Genomic DNA, 21,912 nt, shown 5'->3' with positions numbered 1-21,912 from the left:
CATCAGGGTTGGCCTCAGAGAAAAGGTAACATCTCAGCCGATGCAGAGAAAGTGACTGGCCGCCATGTTGCGTCCCCGCGTGTGTGTGCCTTATCTCAGCTGGTCTGCCCGAGACCCCCTGAGCGCCAACCCTAGTCCCCCGCGTGGCCCCATTTCCGCTCCAACAAGGTACAAAAAGGCTCTGGACACCGGCATGGGAGGAGGATGGGAACGGGGGCGGGAAGTACCCGGAAGGAGCGAGACAGGGAGAGACAGGGCAGGAGAGGAAGGCGATGCTACGGAGAGGCGCACCCACTCAGGCTGACTCTCGGGGTCGAGGTCGGGCCAGGGGTGGCCGCCCTGGGGGCCAGGCGATGCCATCTCTTGTCTCTTCTTCCACCTCGCCGCGGAACCCGAGGACAGGAGCCTCAGAGGAAAGAAACGATCATGCGCCAGGAGAGACTCGCCAAACTGCAGGCACAAGTGCGCGTGGGTGGGAAAGGAACAGCTCGCAGAAAGAAGGTGGTTCATAGAACAGCCACAGCAGAGGACAGAAAACTTCGGTCCTCTTTAAAGAAGTTAGGGGTAAACGATATCGCTGGTATTGAAGGGGTTGCATGTGTTCACAAACCAAGAACAGTGATCCACCTTAACAACCCTAAAGGTCAGGCATCTCTGGCAGCAAACACTCACCTGCACAGGCCATGCTGAGACAAAGCAGCTGACAGAAACGCTACCCAGCATCTTAAACCAGCTTGGCGCAGACAGTCTGACCAGTTTAAGGAGACTGGCTGGAGCTCTGCCCAAACAGTCTCTGGATGGAAAGGCACCGCTTGCTACTGGAGAGGAGGAGGTTGATGAAGTTCCAGATCTCGTGGAGAATATTGATGCGGCTTCCAAGAACGAAGCAGACAATCGAGTCAGCTTCTGAAGGGGATAAATCTTGAAGTTACTGGGACCTGCTATTTTATATTGTGACTGCTTTTTAAAATTTTGTTTACGGATCTGATAAAATCTAGATCTCTAATATTTTTAAGCCCAAGCCCCTGGACACTGCAGTTCTTTTCAGTTTTTGCTTATATACAATTCATTCTTCGCCACTAATTAATTAAGGTGAAGAAGCCTGGGAATAAAGTTTGAAACAAAGGTTAATGAAGTTCTTTGCCTAGTTTTGTTTTGTGTTTTTTTAAAAAAAAAAAAGGGAAAGTGAGATTATGATGATGACTCCTCTGTCTGGAAATGTCAAAGGTTCGTAATCTCGCTCAGACTCAAACTCAAAAGTCCAGGGACCTAAAAGGGACTGCATGTGTGCTGTCCCCATCCCTTCCTTATTCTCATCTCCTTCTCCTCTCTACCCTTTGCCACCTCCCCACCCTCCCCCATACATACCTCTCTCCACATTTGCTTCCTACGGTTTGTCTAGTATTAAAGGCACACTCTCACCTCAGGACCTTTGCATGTACTATTCCCTGTGCTTGAAATGTTCTTTCCTAGATATGCGTTGCCTTCTTACCTCCTTTGCCATCCTAAGCCCTTCTAGCCACACTGTCATCAATTGTAATTCCCTCTTTACCCAACAATCTCTTCCCTGCTCTATTTTTTCTACAGAACTTTGTCATCATCTAACATGCTATATATTTTTAAAGATGTTGAAAATGTGTATATTGTCTGTCTCTCCCTGCCCTAAAAACGTCAACTACTTGAAGGGGAGGGATTTTGTCTCCTGATACTCAGTAATTTCACTCCTAGCATGGTGCATGAAGCAGAGAAGGCATCAGAGAAATTGTCCTTGAGCCACTGAATGGTGTTGTGTATAATGGTTACTTACCTGTTAAATAGGTTCTTTTAAAACCTCTGAAAAGAGTTTGCTTTTTAAAACTAGATAATGCATGCAACTGGTCATTTTGTTTCCATCATTCACTTAACATTTTTAAGCATTGCAAAAATACACTTCACCGACGGATTGCGTAAAATTCCATTTGAGGAAATTGGAATCAATTGCTTATCATTACAAACACAAGCCACATAAATAAATCTATTGGTGAAAGGGTGTGGGGGGTAGGAAGAGCCTCCAAATTAAAGTAGATTGAATTAATTTGTTCAGTATTAATTTGTTGAGTATGGTGTTAATAGAACCCTCATTCCCCACCTGTCCTTCAACTGGATCCGTCACGCATCTCAGCAGCCAGGTGACCTAATAAGTGTAAACCCCACACAGGAAAGAACGGTGGAACAATTCATGTGCAAAACTGAGGACCTGGAGTGCTGGTGTGCAATCCTCTCTCCATCATTAACATGCTGCAGACCCTTTTAGCTTCCCCTGCCATCACCTACCCACCTGCCAAGCTCTTAGGGAGTGAGCAAACGAGGACTTTCGAGAGAAACCTTGAAGAGACATTATCAGAACACCAGAGTGATCCAGCTGTGCGTCACAGAGCAGATGGAACTTGTTGCAACCAACCAAGAAGAGTCAAACCCGACATCCATTTCCGGGCTGGCGTGTGCACAGTATCCTAATCTGAGCAGATAAGCTCCTGTCGCTGGGAACAAGGTAGTGGTAGAAAATGGTCTTTTGGTTCTTGCATCCCGACCTGGGAGATGCTACTAACCAAGTACAGCTTTTAACGTGCCTTTACTTTGTTTGAATGTAACATGTCTTTGGCTTTAAAAGTCTGAAAGTATTTTCTTCTTCTTTACTGGCCATTCAAACGCAAAGCGAAATCAACATTTTAACATTCAGATAAGCAAGGAGTTCATTTGGAGTTCGTTTACAGTTCGAGATTTGGAGGACGCTGCTTTTGTGTGAGAATATTTGAAATTTCCACAAGTTATTGCACATTCATTCCTGGAGTTTTCATTGCAGAAAATTGCCAGAAGGAATGGATTTTGTCTTCTTCAGCTGGCAGAACAATTTTCCACCTGTCGCCCAAATATTTGATGAGAAGGATTATGTTGCCGCCTCTGAAAGTTTATACTGTGGATCCTTCGGAAGTGAGAAGGTCTAATGAAACTACTACCCTGATATCAGAGTCCAGCTTGCCAAAGCGTCTGTGAAGTTGTGGATGGATTTCTGATGGTTAGGGCAATTTCTGAAAGACTAGCTTCAATGATGCGCGCACACACACACTCTCAACTGGCTGCGTGGCAAATGATGTATTTCATTTTTTTTTTTTTTTGCTGTAACAATATTCTTGTATTCAGCAGAACTCTTGTGTGGCCTCGCCAAAGATCTGCATTAATTGCCTGAAATTATTGTTGTTTATCTTCCTGGTAACTGGAACCAAGAAGGAGCACCGGTCCATGGCTATAGATGAAATTGTCATTTGATTTCAGGTTCGAGTAACGTATTGTCTCCGTTGAGTTTTACACTCCTCTGTTGTTGGATAGGTATATTCGGCATAGTCAGTACAATCAACAGAAACAGATTTCAAAATTCCATGCGTAATGGCAGCAACCTTTTAAGCTGTCAGAATAAATATAAAACTGTTTTTCCCTTGTTTCTTCCAACACTTTATGGACTTCATAAGTAATAATATTGCGGCTGTCAGAAGAATTTTTCTGGAGCATGGATTTTACTGTGCCATGTCAGGACTCCACAGTTGCCACAGAGGGAAGGCTAAAATTCTTGGGCTGGCATTCCTGTCCCTGTTTAATGAGGCTCTGACTTAGCTGTTTTAACTTATTTTTTATGCTCCCATGTACCTTACAAGTGAGTGAAACTGAACTATTATTTCCTACGCATTCTTTGTAGATTTCCTAATCCCCATACTTTTGTCTGTGCTGTTTCTCATCTTTATCAAATTCAAATTGTACCTACCCCTCATTACCTAACTCAAATTCTACTCTCCCCAAAAAGCCTTCCAAAAACTATGCAGCTGCAGATAATATATTACTTTCTGAACTCAGACCACTTCATAGACATGGTTTATGAAATCTTTCCATTTGTTTTTTATTCCTATCAGTTGCATTCAAATCTCGAATAAGATAGATTCCATCGTTAAAAGCATTTTGTTGTGTTGTTAAGGTGAGCATGATAGCCTTGCTCCAAACGGAATTGCGTGTTTCTCTTAAAGTCTGCTCGGGTTTGTACTGGATGTTGGTACAGTTGACACTTGAATCACACAGGTTTGAACTGCGTGGGTCCACTTATACACAAAGTTTTTTTCGATATTAAATGCTGCAGTGCCACGTGATCTGTGGTTGTCTGAGTTGGCAGGTGCAGAAACTGCAGATACAGAGGCAGTGCTTCAGTGGGAGGCGGACGCAAATTATACCTGGATTTTCAATTTCACAGAGTGGGCGCCCCTAGCCCCCATGTTGTTCAGGGTTCAGCTGTACCTCTCACAGCTCATTAGTGTCAGCTGACTGGTCGTTTGGCGTTTTGCCACCCCAACAGAGCTTCACCAATCTGCAAAAAGCCACTGTGTTGATCATAATCTTTCCCATATGATATTTTCAACTGATGGGAACATCAGCGTTCACACCAGGAACACCCGAGACAGAATCGAAAAGCTGATCGTAAATCAACCCGTCAGCTCTCTTCCTCGCTCTGTCTCTGCTGCCCCCCCACCCCCCAGATGCACCTACCCAGACCTTCCCCTTCAGGCTCAGCCCCTGCAGGGGCTGCTTCCTCCTCCCTCTATCTGGGCACAAATCCTTGGGGATACCTTTACTTTGTGCATCCCAAGAAGAGCAGTGCCATCCTGTGTAAGCGGCGGCGTGTAAGTGTATAAAGAGTCCCAGGTTGGACATGCCACGTCTTTTTCGAGTGTTAATTTTACTTGAAGATATGAGGTCATTATTTTTTTGCTTTGGTTTTATTCACGAGATGTATTATAAAGCAAAACTCAAAATTTGCCTGAATTTTACGGTGCAGTAGATACCGGAGAGATGTCTTGTTCACGGTCCTGCTATTATTTTCGCCGACACTCTTTAGAGATCTACAGTCTTCTCTGCCAGCAGGATGATTTCAGTACAATAATTGAAGACTGTGATGTCATCTAGCCTCTTCAGTTGATTGATTTTTGTCCCCTCTCTTTGCCTTATTTTCTTTTTTAAAAAAATTTATTTCTTTTTGGCTGTGTTGGGTCGTCGTTGCTGAGTGCAGGCTTTCTCTAGTTGCGACGGGTGAGCTGGGATTCTCTTTGTTGCGGTGCGCAGGCTTCTCTTGTTGCGGAGCACGGGCTCTAGGTGTGTGTACGGGCTTCAGTAGTTGTGGCTCGTGGGCTTAGCTGCTCCACGGCACGTGGGATCTTCCCGGACCAGGGATCGAACCGTGTTGGCAGGTGGATTCTTAACCACTGTGCCACCAGGGAAGTCCCTTTGCCTTATTGTCTAAGATTTTTTCTTTACTTCTCCCCCAAACCAACGGTTCTGCCCCAGCTTCATAAATGTGCCTACCTTTAACTTCTCTGTTTGAGGCAGCAGAAGGCTAATAGAGCGTCTAGATAGTCATGCAGTTTGGATCAAAGAATTTGGGACCCAGATTTATGGATGGAAAAGAGTGGAAAGGGTAGGACCTGGTTCTTGTGTCATGGCCGTTCTATAATAAAGCAGATCTTAACATGGGGGACAGTAGGGATTTTTTTTGTTTCCATTCTCTTTTAAAGAGAGGGAAGTAAGATCGGGAAGGTACACTTACTTGTTTGTGTGTGGATCTGTGCTTCTCTACAGCTGGGAGAGATTAAGAGAGGGGCTACCATCCGCTGAATTTTAACCTAGGGTCCTAGGATGCTGTAGATTTGTAGAGCAGTTGGGGGTGTGCACTACTTTCAACAGGTCACAAAGCATAATGCAAAGTGTGCCTTTACTCACAATGCATTTTTCTGCTTTCGGCTGGAATTTTTGAAATTTGGTAGAATTATATTGGTAATGATGGATTAATCAGAGATTCTGACTGTTGTTGTCTCTGAGAATTTTTAAAAATACAGAAAAAGCAAACACTTGTATACCCATCTTTCACCCTGCTGTTTCTTAATTATTAATCATAAGTAGTAGTATTTTCCATATCTGCTTGATAGATTTTTTTTAACAAGAGAAATAAGTAGTACGGATAAAATGAAAGTGCTTTTTCTTCCAAACCCCCTTCCGTCTTCTTTCCCTTCACCATCTTTCCAAGAGCAGCTTCTCTCAATAATTGAATAGCCTTCTATTTTATTTTCATATTTTAGCATACATTTATATACTTGTGAGTACATAATTTTCATTGCATTGCTTTATGACTATAATTTATAAAAATTTACAGAAATGGAATCCTACAGAATACATCCTTCTGTAACATGTTTCATTCTTTTCTCCTCTCATGTAACATAAATTGAGACGTATCCATGTTGGTAGCTCGATTGATGGTCCCTGCTGACTACAGTATAATAGTTTATTCCATGAATACGCCTTATTTGATTCATTCTACTCTCATTAGATATATATTTTTTTTTTCTAGAAAGCATCTAGAGCATACTTAATGTGTGCTTATCTGGGCTCATGTCCTGATGGAAGTTTCTATATTTCTTTAATTACCAAAAAGCAGTGGGGGAAATTATTTAACAAATGTCGTTTGCTAGGCAGAATCCTTTAAATCGTAGACTCCAAAGGAAGAACTAGTCAAAGGATTTGGATGCCATTGATGTAATTCACCTCTCTGCCCATGAACAGGGCTCAATTTAAGTCCTCTTACAGATTTTCTCTCTACTCTACCCTTTGAAAAAATACCAGAGTATGGGTCCACAAATCCCTTTGGTTACATATTTTAGTTTCTCCAAACACTAGAGTTCAGAAGTTTTTCGTAGCACTTGACCTACATTCCTACTTCTGTCATTGAAGCCCCATTGCCTCTTGCTTTCTCCAGAAGTACTGAAGACCAGGTACTTAACTCCAGTCTTAAAATAACCCTTTCTATCCCAATATGCTGATTTGAAGTTCTTTTTTCCCTTAGCCTGCAGGAATGTGGTCTCTTTAAATCCTTCTCCTAGGATTTCTTCCCCTAGATCATTTGGGTAGTTCTAATGCAGGCCTTTCTTAGATTTATTTATATCTTTAGTTTTATAGTGCTTAAAGCTAAAAAAAAAAAAAAAAACTTATGATGGCCTTGAACAGGACTGATGGGATCACCTCATAGCTTTTATATGTGACTTCTGTGTTTATACTTAATGTATATATGTATTTGTCTCCTTATTCAGGAAATGATATATTGTGTTCCTTCTGCTTAGCAAGCCTTACACATTTACAACACACATATACTCACACACACACACACACACACACACACACACACTCTCACACTCTTTCATAGTACTGCATGGCTAGATTATACTTAGCATGTGGCCTATTAGGTTGGCCAGTTATGCCTTTTGATATGCTGCACAAAGACAGTTGTTACAGTTTTTACTATTTAGGCATTTTAGTTGATTAAAAAAAGAAAGTGGGGGGTGACTAGAGCATGCCAGAAAATGTGTAAAGAAAATTCATAGCAGGATTGTTTTCAATAGCAAAACAAAACGAAGGAAAATGGCCATTAACAGGAGAATGCATAAGGAAATCATGATGTAGCCGCACAATGGAATACTTCAACGAAATGTACGAACCTCAACCACATACGTTGGCAATGATGATTTTAAAAACAATGTTGAGGGCAAAAAGCAATCAGAAGAATAAGAATGGCCAATAAACATATGAAAAGTGGCCAGAAGCATTAGCCCTTAGGGAACTACACATCACAGCCATGAGAAACTACTTCATATTAACACTAGGATGCCTGTATTCAAAAAGAAAGATAATAACAAAGCTGTATTCAATAACAAAGATAATAAGAATAAGAGGATATGGAGAAATTTGAATCTTTATACATTGTTGGCAGAAACGTAAAATTATATAGCCATTGTGGAAAAGAGTTGGTTGTTCAGAGTTAAGCGTAGGGTAACCATACAACTCACCAATTTTACTCCTAGATATACCCGAAAGAAATGAGAACATGTGTCCGTGCAAAATCTTGTTTATAAATGTCCATAGAAACATTATTTACAGTATGAAAATGTCCCAGATATCCATCAACTGATGAATGGATAAACTATGGTTTATCCATGCAATGGAATATTCCTTGATAAGAAGGAAGGAAGTCTAGAGATACACTACATGGCTGAACCTTCCACGCAACACAAACGATCACATACTGTATAATTCAATTTATGTAAAATGTCCAGAACAGGCAAACTTAGAGAAAAATTGGATTAATGATTGCCAGGAGCTGGGGTCAGGGGAAGAGGAGGAGTAGCTGTTAATGGGTACAAGATTTCTTTGGGGGGGGGGGTGATAAAAATAGTCCAAACTTAGATTGTAGTGATAGTTACACAAATCTGTGGTTTTACTGTGACCACTGAATTGTATACTTCAAGTGGTGGATTTTATGGAAGGGGAATTCTATCTCAAAGATTTTTTTTTAATCAGAAGAATGAGTGTACTCTTCCAATTTTTATAAAGTTCGGAACCAGTCAACTAAACAATACGTTGTCTAGGGTTGTATACCCATATGGTAAAAACATAAACAGAAAGGGGGAAATTATCTGAAAAAAGAAAGGAAAAAACCCAACAGCACAGAATGGTGGTTGTTAGCACTGAGCTTCAGATGGTATCACAGCAGAAAATTACAGAGCCATGGTGTTGGGAATATTCTGTTTTCTTAGGTTGGATCGTGTGTTCCTTTTACTGTCATGCTTCATTTCTGATGTTTACATATATTTTAATCAGTGTGTATTACTAAAAATTTTATCTGCATCAAGTACTTTATAGTAAAATTCTGAATGCATCCTTCTCTGCCTTATGAAGAACCTATATTGTTCCACTAATGTTACGTGTGCTCTGTTTATACTGTTTCCATTCCCTCAAAGAGACCAGTAGGGAGGGCCTGTGGGTGGGCGTCCAGTAGATGTGGCCCATTGCTTAGCTGGTACATTAATGAGCTTTTGGTTGTACAAATCTGAATTGTTACGTATTAGAAAATGGAGGGAATGCAAGTTGTTTTTCCTAAAAGTCAGTTTTGTTGTTGTTTTGCCCTTTAAGAAGGAATAGGCAGGGGAGGAATAGGTGAGGGTAAGAAGTGAGAGAAAAATGACAAAATTACGTGGGGGAGTAGACAAATTATTTTCATGAAAACGGAAATCTGATACCCAATTTATATTATGTTTTCCTGAAATTTAAATGCCATCCAGCTCTGGGGACATTAATATAATCCTGCTGTCTAACAAAGACTTTGTGTAAGTAAACTTGATTGAGCATTTATTTTTAATGTTTTGATGGTTTTTTATTGATATAGTTTACATATAACATTATATTTCAGTTGTACAACTTAATAACTTTATAGTTGTATCTATTGCAAAATGGTCACCATAAGTCTAGTTAACATCCATCACCATCATAGTTACAAATATTTTTTTCTTGTGATGAGAACTTTTAAGGTTTGCTGTCTTAGCAACTTGGAAATGTGCAATGCAGTGTCATTAACTGTAGTCACCATGTGGTACATTACATCCCCATTGTTCATTTTATAAGTAGAAGTTTGTACCTTTTGACCCCCTTCATCCATTTCACCCATCTTCTACCTCCTGCCTCTGGCAAACCCCAATCTATTCTCTGTATCTGTGAGCTCAGTTTTTTGTTTGTTTGCTTTGGTTTTTAGATTCAGCATACAAGGGAGATCCTAGAGTATTTGTCTTTCTCTGTCTGACTTATTTTCACTTAGCATAATACCCTTAAATTTCATCCATGTTGTCATAAATGGCAAGAGATTCTTCTCCGTTTTGGCTGAATAATATTCCATTGTATACGTATATGCCACATTTTCTTTGTCTATCTGGCTATCAATGGACACTTAGGTTGTTTTCATATATTGGCTATTTTAAATAATGCTTTAATGAAAAACATATTTTTTTGAGTTAGTGTTTTTGTTCTCTTCTGATAAATACCCAGATATTGCTGGATCTATTTTAAAGTTTTGAGAAAACTCCACACTGTTTTCCATAGTGGCTGCACCAATTTACATTCCCAGCAACAGTGCACAAGAGTTGCCTTTTCTCCACACCCTCAACACTTGTTATTTGCTCTCTTTTTGATGATAGCCATTCTAACAGGCATGAGGTGATGTCTCGTTGTGGCTTTGATTTGCATTTCCCTGATGATTAGTGATGTTGAGCACCTTGTCATGTACCTGTTGATCATCTCTATGTCTTCTTTGTAAAAATGTCTATTCAGGTCCTCTGCCCATTATAAATAGGAATTTTTTTTTTTTTTTTTTTTTTTTGCTATTGAGTTGTATGAGTTCTTTGTATATCTTGAATGTTAGCCGTTTATCAGATATATGATTTGCAAGTATTTTTTTTATTTGGTAGGTTGCTTTTTCATTTTGTTGATGGTATCTTTTGCTGTGCAGATTTTTTTTTTCTTTTTTAAGAAATCATGGAAAAGAGCTATGTTTTAGGACTGATTATGTCAAGAGGAATGGCATCAATGACATAGAGATTTAGCTGATAAACTAATTTAGGGAGGGGGGAAAAGAGCTAAGAAAATGCTTAGTCTCCCCGACTTCTCCCATAGGTTCCTTACAGATATTAGCAGTAGTTGATCTTAATTTGTGATTTCCAACCCCACGAATGCACTCAGTTTGGTAGGTGAGAACCTCGTTTGAAATCCCTTTTGAATCTTAAAAAATAGTAGTGTATCCCTGGGTTACATGACTACCCTTCCATCTGAAACATCCCTATTGACCTCTTTTATACGTCTTTCTGTTTTTATATGCCCCCTTTTCAAAATTGTAAAAGTTACGTGACATTTTTAGTGGCTGCTCTAAGGTTGTGACACACTTATCTAAATTGCATCTCATCAGCACTTTAATGAACAAACTCTTTATTAACCCAGCCTTAATCGAAATGTTTTTAAAAATTAGAGCAGTGATCAACCATCAGGCTCTGTGTGCTTAGCTTAGATGTTAAAACTTCCGGTCCCCTGAGGAACAATTCGCATGATTGTTGGAGTATCCAAAGTCTTAAATCCATTCTCCATGTTCCCCATCCCCCAAGACACTGTACCCAACACCCCCACTAACCCTAATATCCTCATATAATATCTGCTAATCCTGATAATTAACATTTTAAAATGTTTATTTTGTTCTGTGGCTATTTTTGGAATAAATGCCGTGACAGTGCTCTAGCTAACTGGCATGGTACTTGGATGCCTAAAATCAGATTCAAGGAATCACTTCTCTAATCAGTTTTGCACCCACTTGGCAATAATCTGATCCAAACTCAACTCTCCTAGTCTTTGATGAGCTCTCATGTGGAGCCAACTCTCAATTCCCTCAAAGAGAGACGTTTCACTCGCCCTTTTTCTGATCAGTGGAGCCCTCACAGAACTCCAAGAGTTTTCGAAGATGATTACAATGAGCACCGCGATTGCAACCAATTCCTAACATGCCTTGGGATATTTTTACCCTGCAAGCTGTTTATGCAAAGAGAGGAAGTTTCAACTAGAAGGAATGAAATAGTTTAAGGCATCTTTGGGTTTAAATGTCACATTTTTTCACTTGAATCTCAGTATTCCGTGGTAGAAAGAGCTCTGTTTCTTAAGAGAGGTGTTTCCAGTCCCCTAATCTTGACTCTGCCATTAACCAGATTTGTCAACTTGGACAAGTTACTTAGATTCCACGATTGGCACTTTTCTCGTCTGTAAAGTATGAGTTAAAATGGATGATTTCTAGAATGCCTGCTAGCATTAACACGCAGTGTTCACAAAGATAGATTTAGACCACTCTGCCCCTTTCTGCTTTTTCTATAACAAAGACACCCCAACTATCCATCTAAAGTTTTTTTCTTAAGGACATGTGTTTTCAAAAACACAGCACGATGTTGACTTTGACCTTTGCTCTAAATACTTACAGAAACCTGGTTAAGAGCATTTACCAAGTAATGATTCTTTGCTGTCTACCAGCTTATGATAGTAAAGTATATTAAACAGATCTAGAAAGAGTTCCTTCTTTATTTACTTTTGTGATTTAAGACCTATTTTTACTCATAATTATAATGGCATCGTTCTTTTGGCTTATCTAGAGCATTAATTCACAATCAAGAAAAGCAGCCGTGAAGAAATGTATCACGTCTGTGTCAATAGATAATTATGTATCAATAGATGATTTTTAAGAACTGACAGATCTGATTATTGGAGGGTCCCATGGATAAAATCAAGTTGGAGTTTCAGAGCAACTTCAAAGAACTTCTAAAATTAAAAATGTACTCTTTCAGCTCTTTAACTTGTTTTAATTGGGCAGAGAGGCAATGTGTTACTTCCAAAGTTTTTAGTCATAGTAAAATCCAGTTCAGCTATTAAAAAAGAAAATCTTTTCTCTCCTGCCCTAGAATGTTCATAGAGTCTACAAATATGGTCTTATTTTGTGTGTATCCCAAATATAAGTGGCATAATTATCTCCATATTTGGCTCATTAAACATTACATTCTTCTGTGAATCACTGCAGCGTGACAATGCCCCAGCCATGAAATAGTTGCCTGTGAGACAAAGGGAAAAAGCACGATTCTGTTCTAGTAGTTTTACCTTTAAGTCTATTGTTGTCATTTGAGAACATTGCTTTGATGTATAACTAATCTCACTGAAATCTAGTGTCTTCCACTGACTAATAGAAAACCAATAATCTGCATTTATGGCAAGCCCAGACCTTCAACCAAACCTGGGGTCCACATTGATCTTGAAGGTTCGTGTTGTTCCCTGCAGTCATAGGGAGAGTAGTACTTTCTTCAGAAAGCGGCTCCTTGAGTCCGTGGACACCAGAGTTATAATAAGAGCAGGAACTTGTTTCATCCATCTCGCCATGTTCTGTAACGCAAGACACGGCCTCAGAAGCATTTATTACTTTGGAAGCCAAGTGGACTCCTGGGTAGAGGAATACGCCACCTGAGTTGTTGAGCTTGTCACAGCTCTTTCATCTGGGATTTGTGTGGGGTAGGATGGGGACCTCAGGGTGGAAGGCGAGATGAGTGAGTTATTTTGGTTTTCTGGAATGTTAACATCTTAATCTCTGCAGAATTACTTCTAAGAATTTTAAATGTTGAGAGATGAAGAATTTATTTTGTCTTCGCATATGAAGAAGATATTTCTACTTTCTGCCATGCAGGAAGTGGGAATTAACCAGGAAAGATAAATGCTTACCTTAAATACGTTGATATTTTACTGAGTACTCAAATGCCCCCCCCATTTTTTTTAATGACCTGTGTATGCCCATTTTGCTCCAGTTAAGTGTTTGCATGTTGTGATATATCTCATCTTTCAATACGCTCCGTGTCTGCCTCCGTCCTATAACCATGTGGCCAGGCACACTAGCTTTCTCCCTGGCTCGGTCTTCAGTCTGAAGAGTAATTCATTACTTTTATTCACCATCGGTCAAAAGTTTGTATGCCTTCACTTTCATCACAGTTTATTCTGGGTTTCTCTTTGTAATGGGAAGTCACTTGGAGAAAAACTTAAAGAAATAAGAAACACCTTGTAAATTACACTCTGAGACCTTGAGTAGTAAACAATTATAGGCTCCTTGGTTATTTTTTTTTCTCTTTGTTCCAAATTGAGACTTTTAGGATCTTCTCTTTTCCCTTTAAGGACCTCCAGAGCTATTCTGTTGTCTTGCCAGAGCTATTCTGTTGTCTTGCAGAATGCCAGAGCTATTCTGTCTTGTCTTGCTGTTCTGTTGTCTTGCATATTCTGTTGCTTAGAGCAGATGACCAAGGAGGTGGTGTTTTGATTTGAATCCCTCCTATGTGGTGAAAATCACTGTACTGCAGTGGCTCCTTCCCAAAAGATGGACAATGTCCAGTGAGGTTTACTGGATTTCTGGAATCAACTAGTCATTTTTAGAGTTGACGTTATCATCCATTCAGTGGAAAGAATCATTTCCACGTAGGTTTCATGATGCCACGTTCCCCACCCCTAAAACTTTGTACACAACCCCCCACTAATCCAAATAACCTTATATACTTCTAATTCTAAAAATTAGCATTTAAAAATATTTTGCTCTGAGACTCAGTCAGATTTGCTTTTTCAGCTTTGCATCCTAGGAATTAGATATTAGTGAGGAAATGGTACCACAGCACTTACCTAGGGTTTTTTCCAATGAGCAACTTGTAATGTCGCTTGTTAGCTTCCTCCGGCATTGCTGTGCTTTGGGTACATCGTACTGTCAACTTTAAGCACTGTCTTAACACTGATTTTTAATGTCTTGACATTGTTGTCTTCCGATAGAGGTACTAAGTGTGCTTTATTTCTGTTTTGCAGTTATGTTGAATCCTATCCCTAATCGACTGTAAACACCTTTGTGAGCCTTTGGGTTGACGATGCTAGATTTTTTTTTATTGAAGTATAGTTGATTTACAGTGTTGTGTTAATTTCTGCTGTACAGTAAAGTGATGCAGTTATACATACGTATACATTCTTTTTCATGTTCTTTTCCATTATGGTTTGTCGCAGGATATTGAATATAGTTCTCTGTGCTATACAGTAGGACCTTGTTGTTTATCCATCCTACATATAATAGTTTGTATCTGCTAACCCCAAACTCCCACTCCCTCCCTCTGCCATCTCCCCTTCCCTTTGGCAACCATAAGTCTGTTCTCTATGTCTGTGAGCTTGTTTTAATGTATGTTAGGGCTACAAAAAAGATAGAGATAGGAGGAAAAAAATGATAGTGCAGTGATGTTATTGACCAGGGTTCTTGGCCCTCTTTAATCAATAGAAACTGATCAGAGGCCAGACAAGAAATTCAGGCAACGCTTTATTGAGGCTTCTGCTGTAGCAGGGGGGAGTGAAAACAAGCAACAGGTTCCCTTGCTCCGTCCCTGAGAGGGGCAAGCTGGTTCCTTATATGGGGTGAGGGTAGGGATGTATCCAGGGGTCAGGCCGGAGGAGTGGCTTAAGTGGCTTGCCCACCCCTTTGGGGGTGTTGAGTGCAGGAGGCATGCACAGTACACTGCTTTTGCTACAGACACCCTGTTTTTGCTCCTGGCTCTTCAGAAGTGGTAGTTGGGGTTTTGGTCTTTTTGTATCTTGTTGTCTATAGTTTGCCCCAACTGTGCATGCACACAGTTATTTTTAGTCCCTTAGAGTTTCTTTGTATTTTGACGCTAGCGGAGATATTTGTCCAGGTGCAAGCACTGCAGCAAAGGGTCCTGGGTCCCGGTCTGTCTCAACATATCAATACCCATTCTTTCCTCTCCCTTCCTATCCCAACTTACCTAACAAGAACATTGTGTTCCGCTCTGGACTGCCCACTGCTGCTCTGGAAGTCACCTCTAAATGTTGGGGAATGTCTCATTCCTTCTAGAGCACGTGGCCGCATTTAATTGATGGTTTAATATCTGCCGCCAAAGTACCAACTCTAGTGTTGGTTGTTTCTTTTAGTTTTAAAACTTGTTCCGTAGTAGCCCAGGTAATTTCTGCTCTCCTCACCCAGACCCTAGGTACCAAGAAAGCTACGTGCTTGCTATAGGCTCTAGGTACCTGCAAGCTATCCACCTACTGATGACAAACAGCAAACAGGAACGGCCTAACAATATTCACATGATTGATTCATATTCATTTATGCATGGAGGAGGAAGCTGAGACAGCTAAATTAAATCACATAAAGCAATTAAACTTCTCTGTTAGAGTGTTCTTTTTCTCCCATTCTTCTTGCTGACAGCATGCATACCAGGCTTCACCCTATTGCAATTAAGCTGATTAGGTGATACTAAGCTGCTCAAGTATGTAGTAGGCTTTTTTGTTGTTGCTTTTTTTTCCCCCTGAAATTCCTTAAGTCGGATGTCAGGTTCTCAAGGTACAACTTCAGGTCTTCTAAATGTGTCCAAACGCATTCCAGCAAAGACGAGTGACCTTAATCTTCCAAGAACATCCAGGTCCCCAGTATTGGCCACTGGGTTTCCATCTTAGATAGAGCATTGTAAGGAAAAGGTATGTAAAATTTTCAGACATTTCTTGAAGTGCTGCTGAATAGACGGGGTTCTTGCTCTGACGGTTTCTTCTTCGCAAACAAAATAATCTTCAGGATGAAAATCTACTACTTTTTCATCCTCTGCCCATCCATCCATCCATCCCTTAGTTTATGTTTAATAATTATAGTAGTGTGCTAACAATAATTTGTTATTTATTGATTGCCTAATATGCCATATAATATCCTAATAGGCTTATAATACTATATTATTCTCTTTCTACATGAAATAATATGAAGGATAAAGTAGCTTAGAGTTAGATTCAAATCCAGGTTTTCTTCCTAATGAATTATATGATCTTAGGCCAGATATCTAACTCCGAAGCCCACATCAGTTTCCTTGCATCAGGCTGCCCCTTGATAAAAGTTATCAGGAGGAACAATATTTTGTGCTTCAATACAACTTGGTATAAATCTGTTTCCGACGGTGTCTAGCAGCTTGTCTAAGGAGGATGAAAAAAGTAAGCCCCCTCTATTGTACGAGTTCCACCTCCCAATCAGATAACTGTCACATCAGATCAGGATGCAGCTTCTGTTGTTGGTCACTAGTGCCATGTGGTGTATTGTCAGCCTTTGCTGAATCCCACATCCCAGCAGGCTCAACTAAATCTGTGTATTAGGAAAAATAACAAAGGAATTAAAGGCTTTTACGTGAGCATCAAAATCTCATCCTCCTATCAACGTCTTAGGTGATTTCCAGAAGAAGGACTTTGTTGTACAAAGAAGGTCATCTCATTAAGAAATGGACGACAAATCCTGTTCCTTTTGCTGTTCTTTATGAATCTCGCACATAAAATACTGATTTTTTTTTTAAGATGTCAGTTTTTTTCCTGCATAAGACCTTTTTTTTTTTTTGGTCTAGAGCTAGCCGTTCTTGTCAGTGTTGTTGATTTTGGAGTAGTGAAACTGATCTCTTGATTACTGTAACTCCAAATTGGAGATGAATAAAGGAATTAATGGATTGGAGGAAATAACACAAAAAGTAAGGTGTTTGGTATTGCTTAGCACTTGATACTAAAACAGTAGAAGCTATACATTTTTTAGATTCAAGTTGTTTTACTTTTAGAGATTATACAGTTAAACTTCCTAAAATCTATAAAACATAAAATGATAAAAAATGAATATGCAATTCATAAAAAGTAAATGAAAATAGTTGAATATTCTTTAATAGTCAAGTTTGCTAGTAATCAGAAAGTATATTTTAAACAATATTTGTTTTACCCATCAATTAACAAATATCCCTCAAACACGTTTTGGTGGTGAGGATGAAGAAAATTGGTAAACTCCTATAATGCTGGTGGTAATGTCAGTTTGCATTGTCCTTTTTTTTTTTTTTTTTTTTTTTTGCGGTATGCGGGCCTCTCACCGCTGTGGCCTCTCTGGTCGCAGAGCACGGGCTCCGGACGCGCAGGCTCAGCGGCCATGGCTCACGGGTCCAGCCGCTCCGCGGCATGTGGGATCCTCCCGGACTGGGGCACGAACCCGTGTCCCCTGCATCGGCAGGTGGACTCCCAACCACTGCGTCACCAGGGAAGCCCTGCATTGTCCTTTTGAAAATAAATTTAGTCACACGTGATATGCACTTAGTTCACATTTATTTCAAAGATAATGGTCAAAAGTTTCATCACAGTTTCATTTATCTATGTAATTATTTATTTAGAATATCACACTCTTTGCCTTCATGGAACTTAAAATCGAGAGGAAGGTGCACTGATATATATGAAAAACTACGTATTAGTACAAAGCATTATGGAAGGACCAAGAAAAGGAACGTAACACAGAATTTGTGTTGTTCCAGAAGGGCTTCATATATGATGTGCCAACTAAGCTGGGCCCTGAGGATAAGAACGGGCTATTAAGCAAAAGAGGGCCAAAACAGTACTTTGGACAGAAGGGAAAACTTGGATGCCAGTCCCAGATGAAGAGCATTTGACCCCTGAAAGAACTGAGCAGTAGTCCCTCTAGCCCCCTTGTGGTGAAGTGATTTGGCAGGAAGCTAGAGACGTAAGCACAGACCAGATCATGAAAGGTCTTGCTTGAAAGCCATGTCAGAAAATAGGAATCTTATCCAGAGGATTTGGAGGGTTTTTACGACAGAATGACATGTTTGAATTTGGATTTGGCAAAGTTCATTCTGCGTGTAGGATGGATTGAAGGAGGGCAATCAAGAATGTTGATGACGGGCGCAGATCGCGGGATCTGTGCTCCCGCGGCGTCTGTGCCGGCGGCCATTTCCCAGGAGGAGCTCTGACCTGAGGTGCCCGGTGTGAGGCCTATGCACGTGGCGTCCTGTGAGCGAGTGAAACTAGACTAAGCACAAAGGGAAAAAAACAGGCCCTCTTCCAGTGTGGCGCTGGGGCAGCTGGAGGCTTCTTAGTCCAACAAAAAGTGGAATTTCCTATCTGTGGGGCAGGATGGGCTTAAAGAAGAGGATTTATCTTTAGCAGCTGACCATGGCAACCACCCATCAGAAGCAGTGGATTAAAGCTCCACAATCAACTTGATATACCCTGCATCTGTGGAATACCTGAATAGACAACGGAATCATCCCAAATTAAGGAGCCCTGTGGATGAAAGGCGCTTGGTGCTGCAGCCAGGAGTCAGTGCTGTGCCTCTGAGGTGGGAGAGCCAACTTCAGGACACTGGTCCACAAGAGACCTCCCAGCTGCACATAATATCAAACAGCAAAAATCTCCGAGAGATCTCCATCTCAACGCCAGCACCCAGCTTCACTCAACGACCAGCAAGCTACAGTGCTGGACACCCTATGCCAAACAACTAGCAAGACAGGAACACAACCCCACCCATTAGCAGAGAGGCTGCCCAAAATCATAATAAGTCTACAGACACCCCAAAACACACCACCAGACGTGGACCTGCCCACCAGAAAGACAAGATCCAGCCTCATCCACCAGAACACAGGCACTAGTACCCTCCACCAGGAAGCCGACACAACCCACTGAACCAACCTTAGCCACTGGGGACAGACACAAAAAACAACAGGAACTACGAACCTTCAGCCTGCAAAAAAGGAGACCCCAAACACAGTAAGATAAGCAAAATGAAAAGACAGAAAAACACACAGCAGATGAAGGAGCAAGATAAAAACCCACCAGACCTAACAAATGAAGAGGAAATAGGCAGTCTACCGGAAAAAGAATTCAGAATAATGATAGTAAGGTTGATCCGAAATCTTGGAGATAGAATGGACAATAGAATGGACAAAATGCAAGAATCAGTTAACAAGGACCTAGAAGAACTAAAGATGAAACAGGCAACGATGAACAACACAATAAATGAAATTAAAAGTACTCTAGATGGGATCAATAGCAGAATAACTGAGGCAGAAGAACGGATAAGTGACCTGGAAGATAAAATAGTGGAAATAACTACTGCAGAGCAGAATAAAGAAAAAAGAATGAAAAGAACTGAGGACAGTCTCAGAGACCTCTGGGACAACATTAAACGCACCAACATTCGAATTATAGGGGTTCCAGAAGAAGAAGAGAAAAAGAAAGGGACTGAGAAAATATTTGAAGAGATTATAGTTGAAAACTTCCCTAATATGGGAAAGGAAATAGTTAATCAAGTCCAGGAAGCACAGAGAGTCCCATACAGGATAAATCCAAGGAGAAATACGCCAAGACACATATTAATCAAACTGTCAAAAATTAAATACAAAGAAAACATATTAAAAGCAGCAAGGGAAAAACAACAAATAACACACAAGGGAATCCCCATAAGGTTAACAGCTGATCTTTCAGCAGAAACTCTGCAAGCCAGAAGGGAGTGGCAGGACATATTGAAAGTGTTGAAGGAGAAAAACCTGCAACCAAGATTACTCTACCCAGCAAGGATCTCATTCAGATTTGATGGAGAAATTAAAACCTTTACAGACAAGCAAAAGCTGAGAGAGTTCAGCACCACCAAACCAGCTCTACAACAACTGCTAAAGGAACTTCTCTAGGCAAGAAACACAAAAGAAGGAAAAGACCTACAATAACAAACCCCAAACAATTAAGAAAATGGGAATGGGAACACACATATCGATAATTACCTTAAATGTAAATGGACTAAATGCTCCCACCAAAAGACACAGATTGGCTGAATGGATACAAAAACAAGACCCATATATTTGCTGTCTACAAGAGACCCACCTCAGACCTAGAGACACATACAGACTGAAAGTAAGGGGATGGAAAAAGGTATTTCATGCAAATGGAAACCAAAAGAAAGCTGGAGTAGCAATTCTCATATCAGACAAAATAGACTTTAAAACAAAGACTATTAGAAGAGACAAAGAAGGACACTACATAATGATCAAGGGATCGATCCAAGAGGAAGATATAACAATTGTAAATATTTATGCACCCAACATAGGTGCACCTCAATACATAAGGCAAATACTGACAAACATAAAAGGGGAAATCGACAGTAACACATTCATAGTAGGGGACTTTAACACCCCACTTTCACCAATGGACAGATCATCCAAAATGAAAATAAATAAGGAAACACAAGCTTTAAATGATACATTAAATGAGATGGAGTTAATTGATATTTATAGGACATTCCATCCAAAAACAACAGAATACACATTTTTCTCAAGTGCTCATGGAACATTCTCCAGGATAGATCATATCTTGGGTCACAAATCAAGCCTTGGTAAATTTAAGAAAATTGAAATTGTATCAAGTATCTTTTCCGACCACAATGCTATGAGACTCGATATCAATCACAGGAGAAGATCTGTAAAAAATACAAACACATGGAGGCTAAACAATACACTACTTAATAACGAAGTGATCACTGAAGAAATCAAAGGGGATATCAAAAAATACCTAGAAACAAATGACAATGGAGACACGACGACTCAAAATCTATGGGATGCAGCAAAAGCAGTTCTAAGAGGGAAGTTTATAGCAATACAATCTTACCTTAAGAAACAGGAAACATCTCGAATAAACAACCTAACCTTGCACCTAAAGCAATTAGAGAAAGAAGAACAAAAAAACCCCAAAGTTAGCAGGAGGAAAGAAATCATAAAAATCAGATCAGAAATAAATGAAAAAGAAATGAAGGAAACGATAGCAAAGATCAATAAAACTAAAAGCTGGTTCTTTGAAAGGATAAACAAAATTGATAAACCATTAGCCAGACTCATCAAGAAAAAAAGGGAGAAGACTCAAATCAATAGAATTAGAAATGAAAAAGGAGAAGTAACAACTGACACTGCAGAAATACAAAAGATCATGAGAGATTACTACAAGCAACTCTATGCCAATAAAATGGACAACGTGGAAGAAATGGACAAATTCTTAGAAAGGCACAACCTGCCAAGACTGAATCAGAAAGAAATAGAAAATATGAACAGACCAATCACAAGCACTGAAATTGAAACTGTGATTAAAAATCTTCCAACAAGCAAAAGCCCAGGACCAGATGGCTTCACAGGCGAATTCTATCAAACATTTAGAGAAGAGTTAACACCTATCCTTCTCAGACTCTTCCAAAATATAGCAGAGGGAGGAACACTCCCAAACTCATTCTACGAGGCCACCATCACCCTGATACCAAAACCAGACAAGGATGTCACAAAGAAAGAAAACTACAGGCCAATATCACTGATGAACATAGATGCAAAGATCCTCAACAAAATACTAGCAAACAGAATCCAACAGCACATTAAACGGATCATACACCATGATCAAGTGGGGTTTATTCCAGGAATGCAAGGATTCTTCAATATACGCAAATCAATCAACGTGATACACCATATTAACAAATTGAAGGAGAAAAACCATATGATCATCTCAATAGATGCAGAGAAAGCTTTTGACAAAATTCAACACCCATTTATGATAAAAACCCTGCAGAAAGTAGGCATAGAGGGAACTTTCCTCAACATA

General features: G+C 40.0%; 1 pseudogene; it reads left to right on the top strand.

Moving 5' to 3' along the window:
- The first annotated feature begins 272 nt into the window (after positions 1-272).
- Positions 273-910, top strand: LOC105748768 (transcription factor BTF3-like; annotated as a pseudogene).
- Positions 911-21,912: the final 21,002 nt, after the last annotated feature.

This window comes from Orcinus orca, chromosome 21 (genome assembly GCF_937001465.1).
Source record: "Orcinus orca chromosome 21, mOrcOrc1.1, whole genome shotgun sequence".
NCBI classification, from domain to species: Eukaryota; Metazoa; Chordata; class Mammalia; order Artiodactyla; family Delphinidae; genus Orcinus; species Orcinus orca.
Note: the sequence above shows the minus strand (reverse complement) of the source record. Positions and strands in the feature narration are given on the sequence as shown.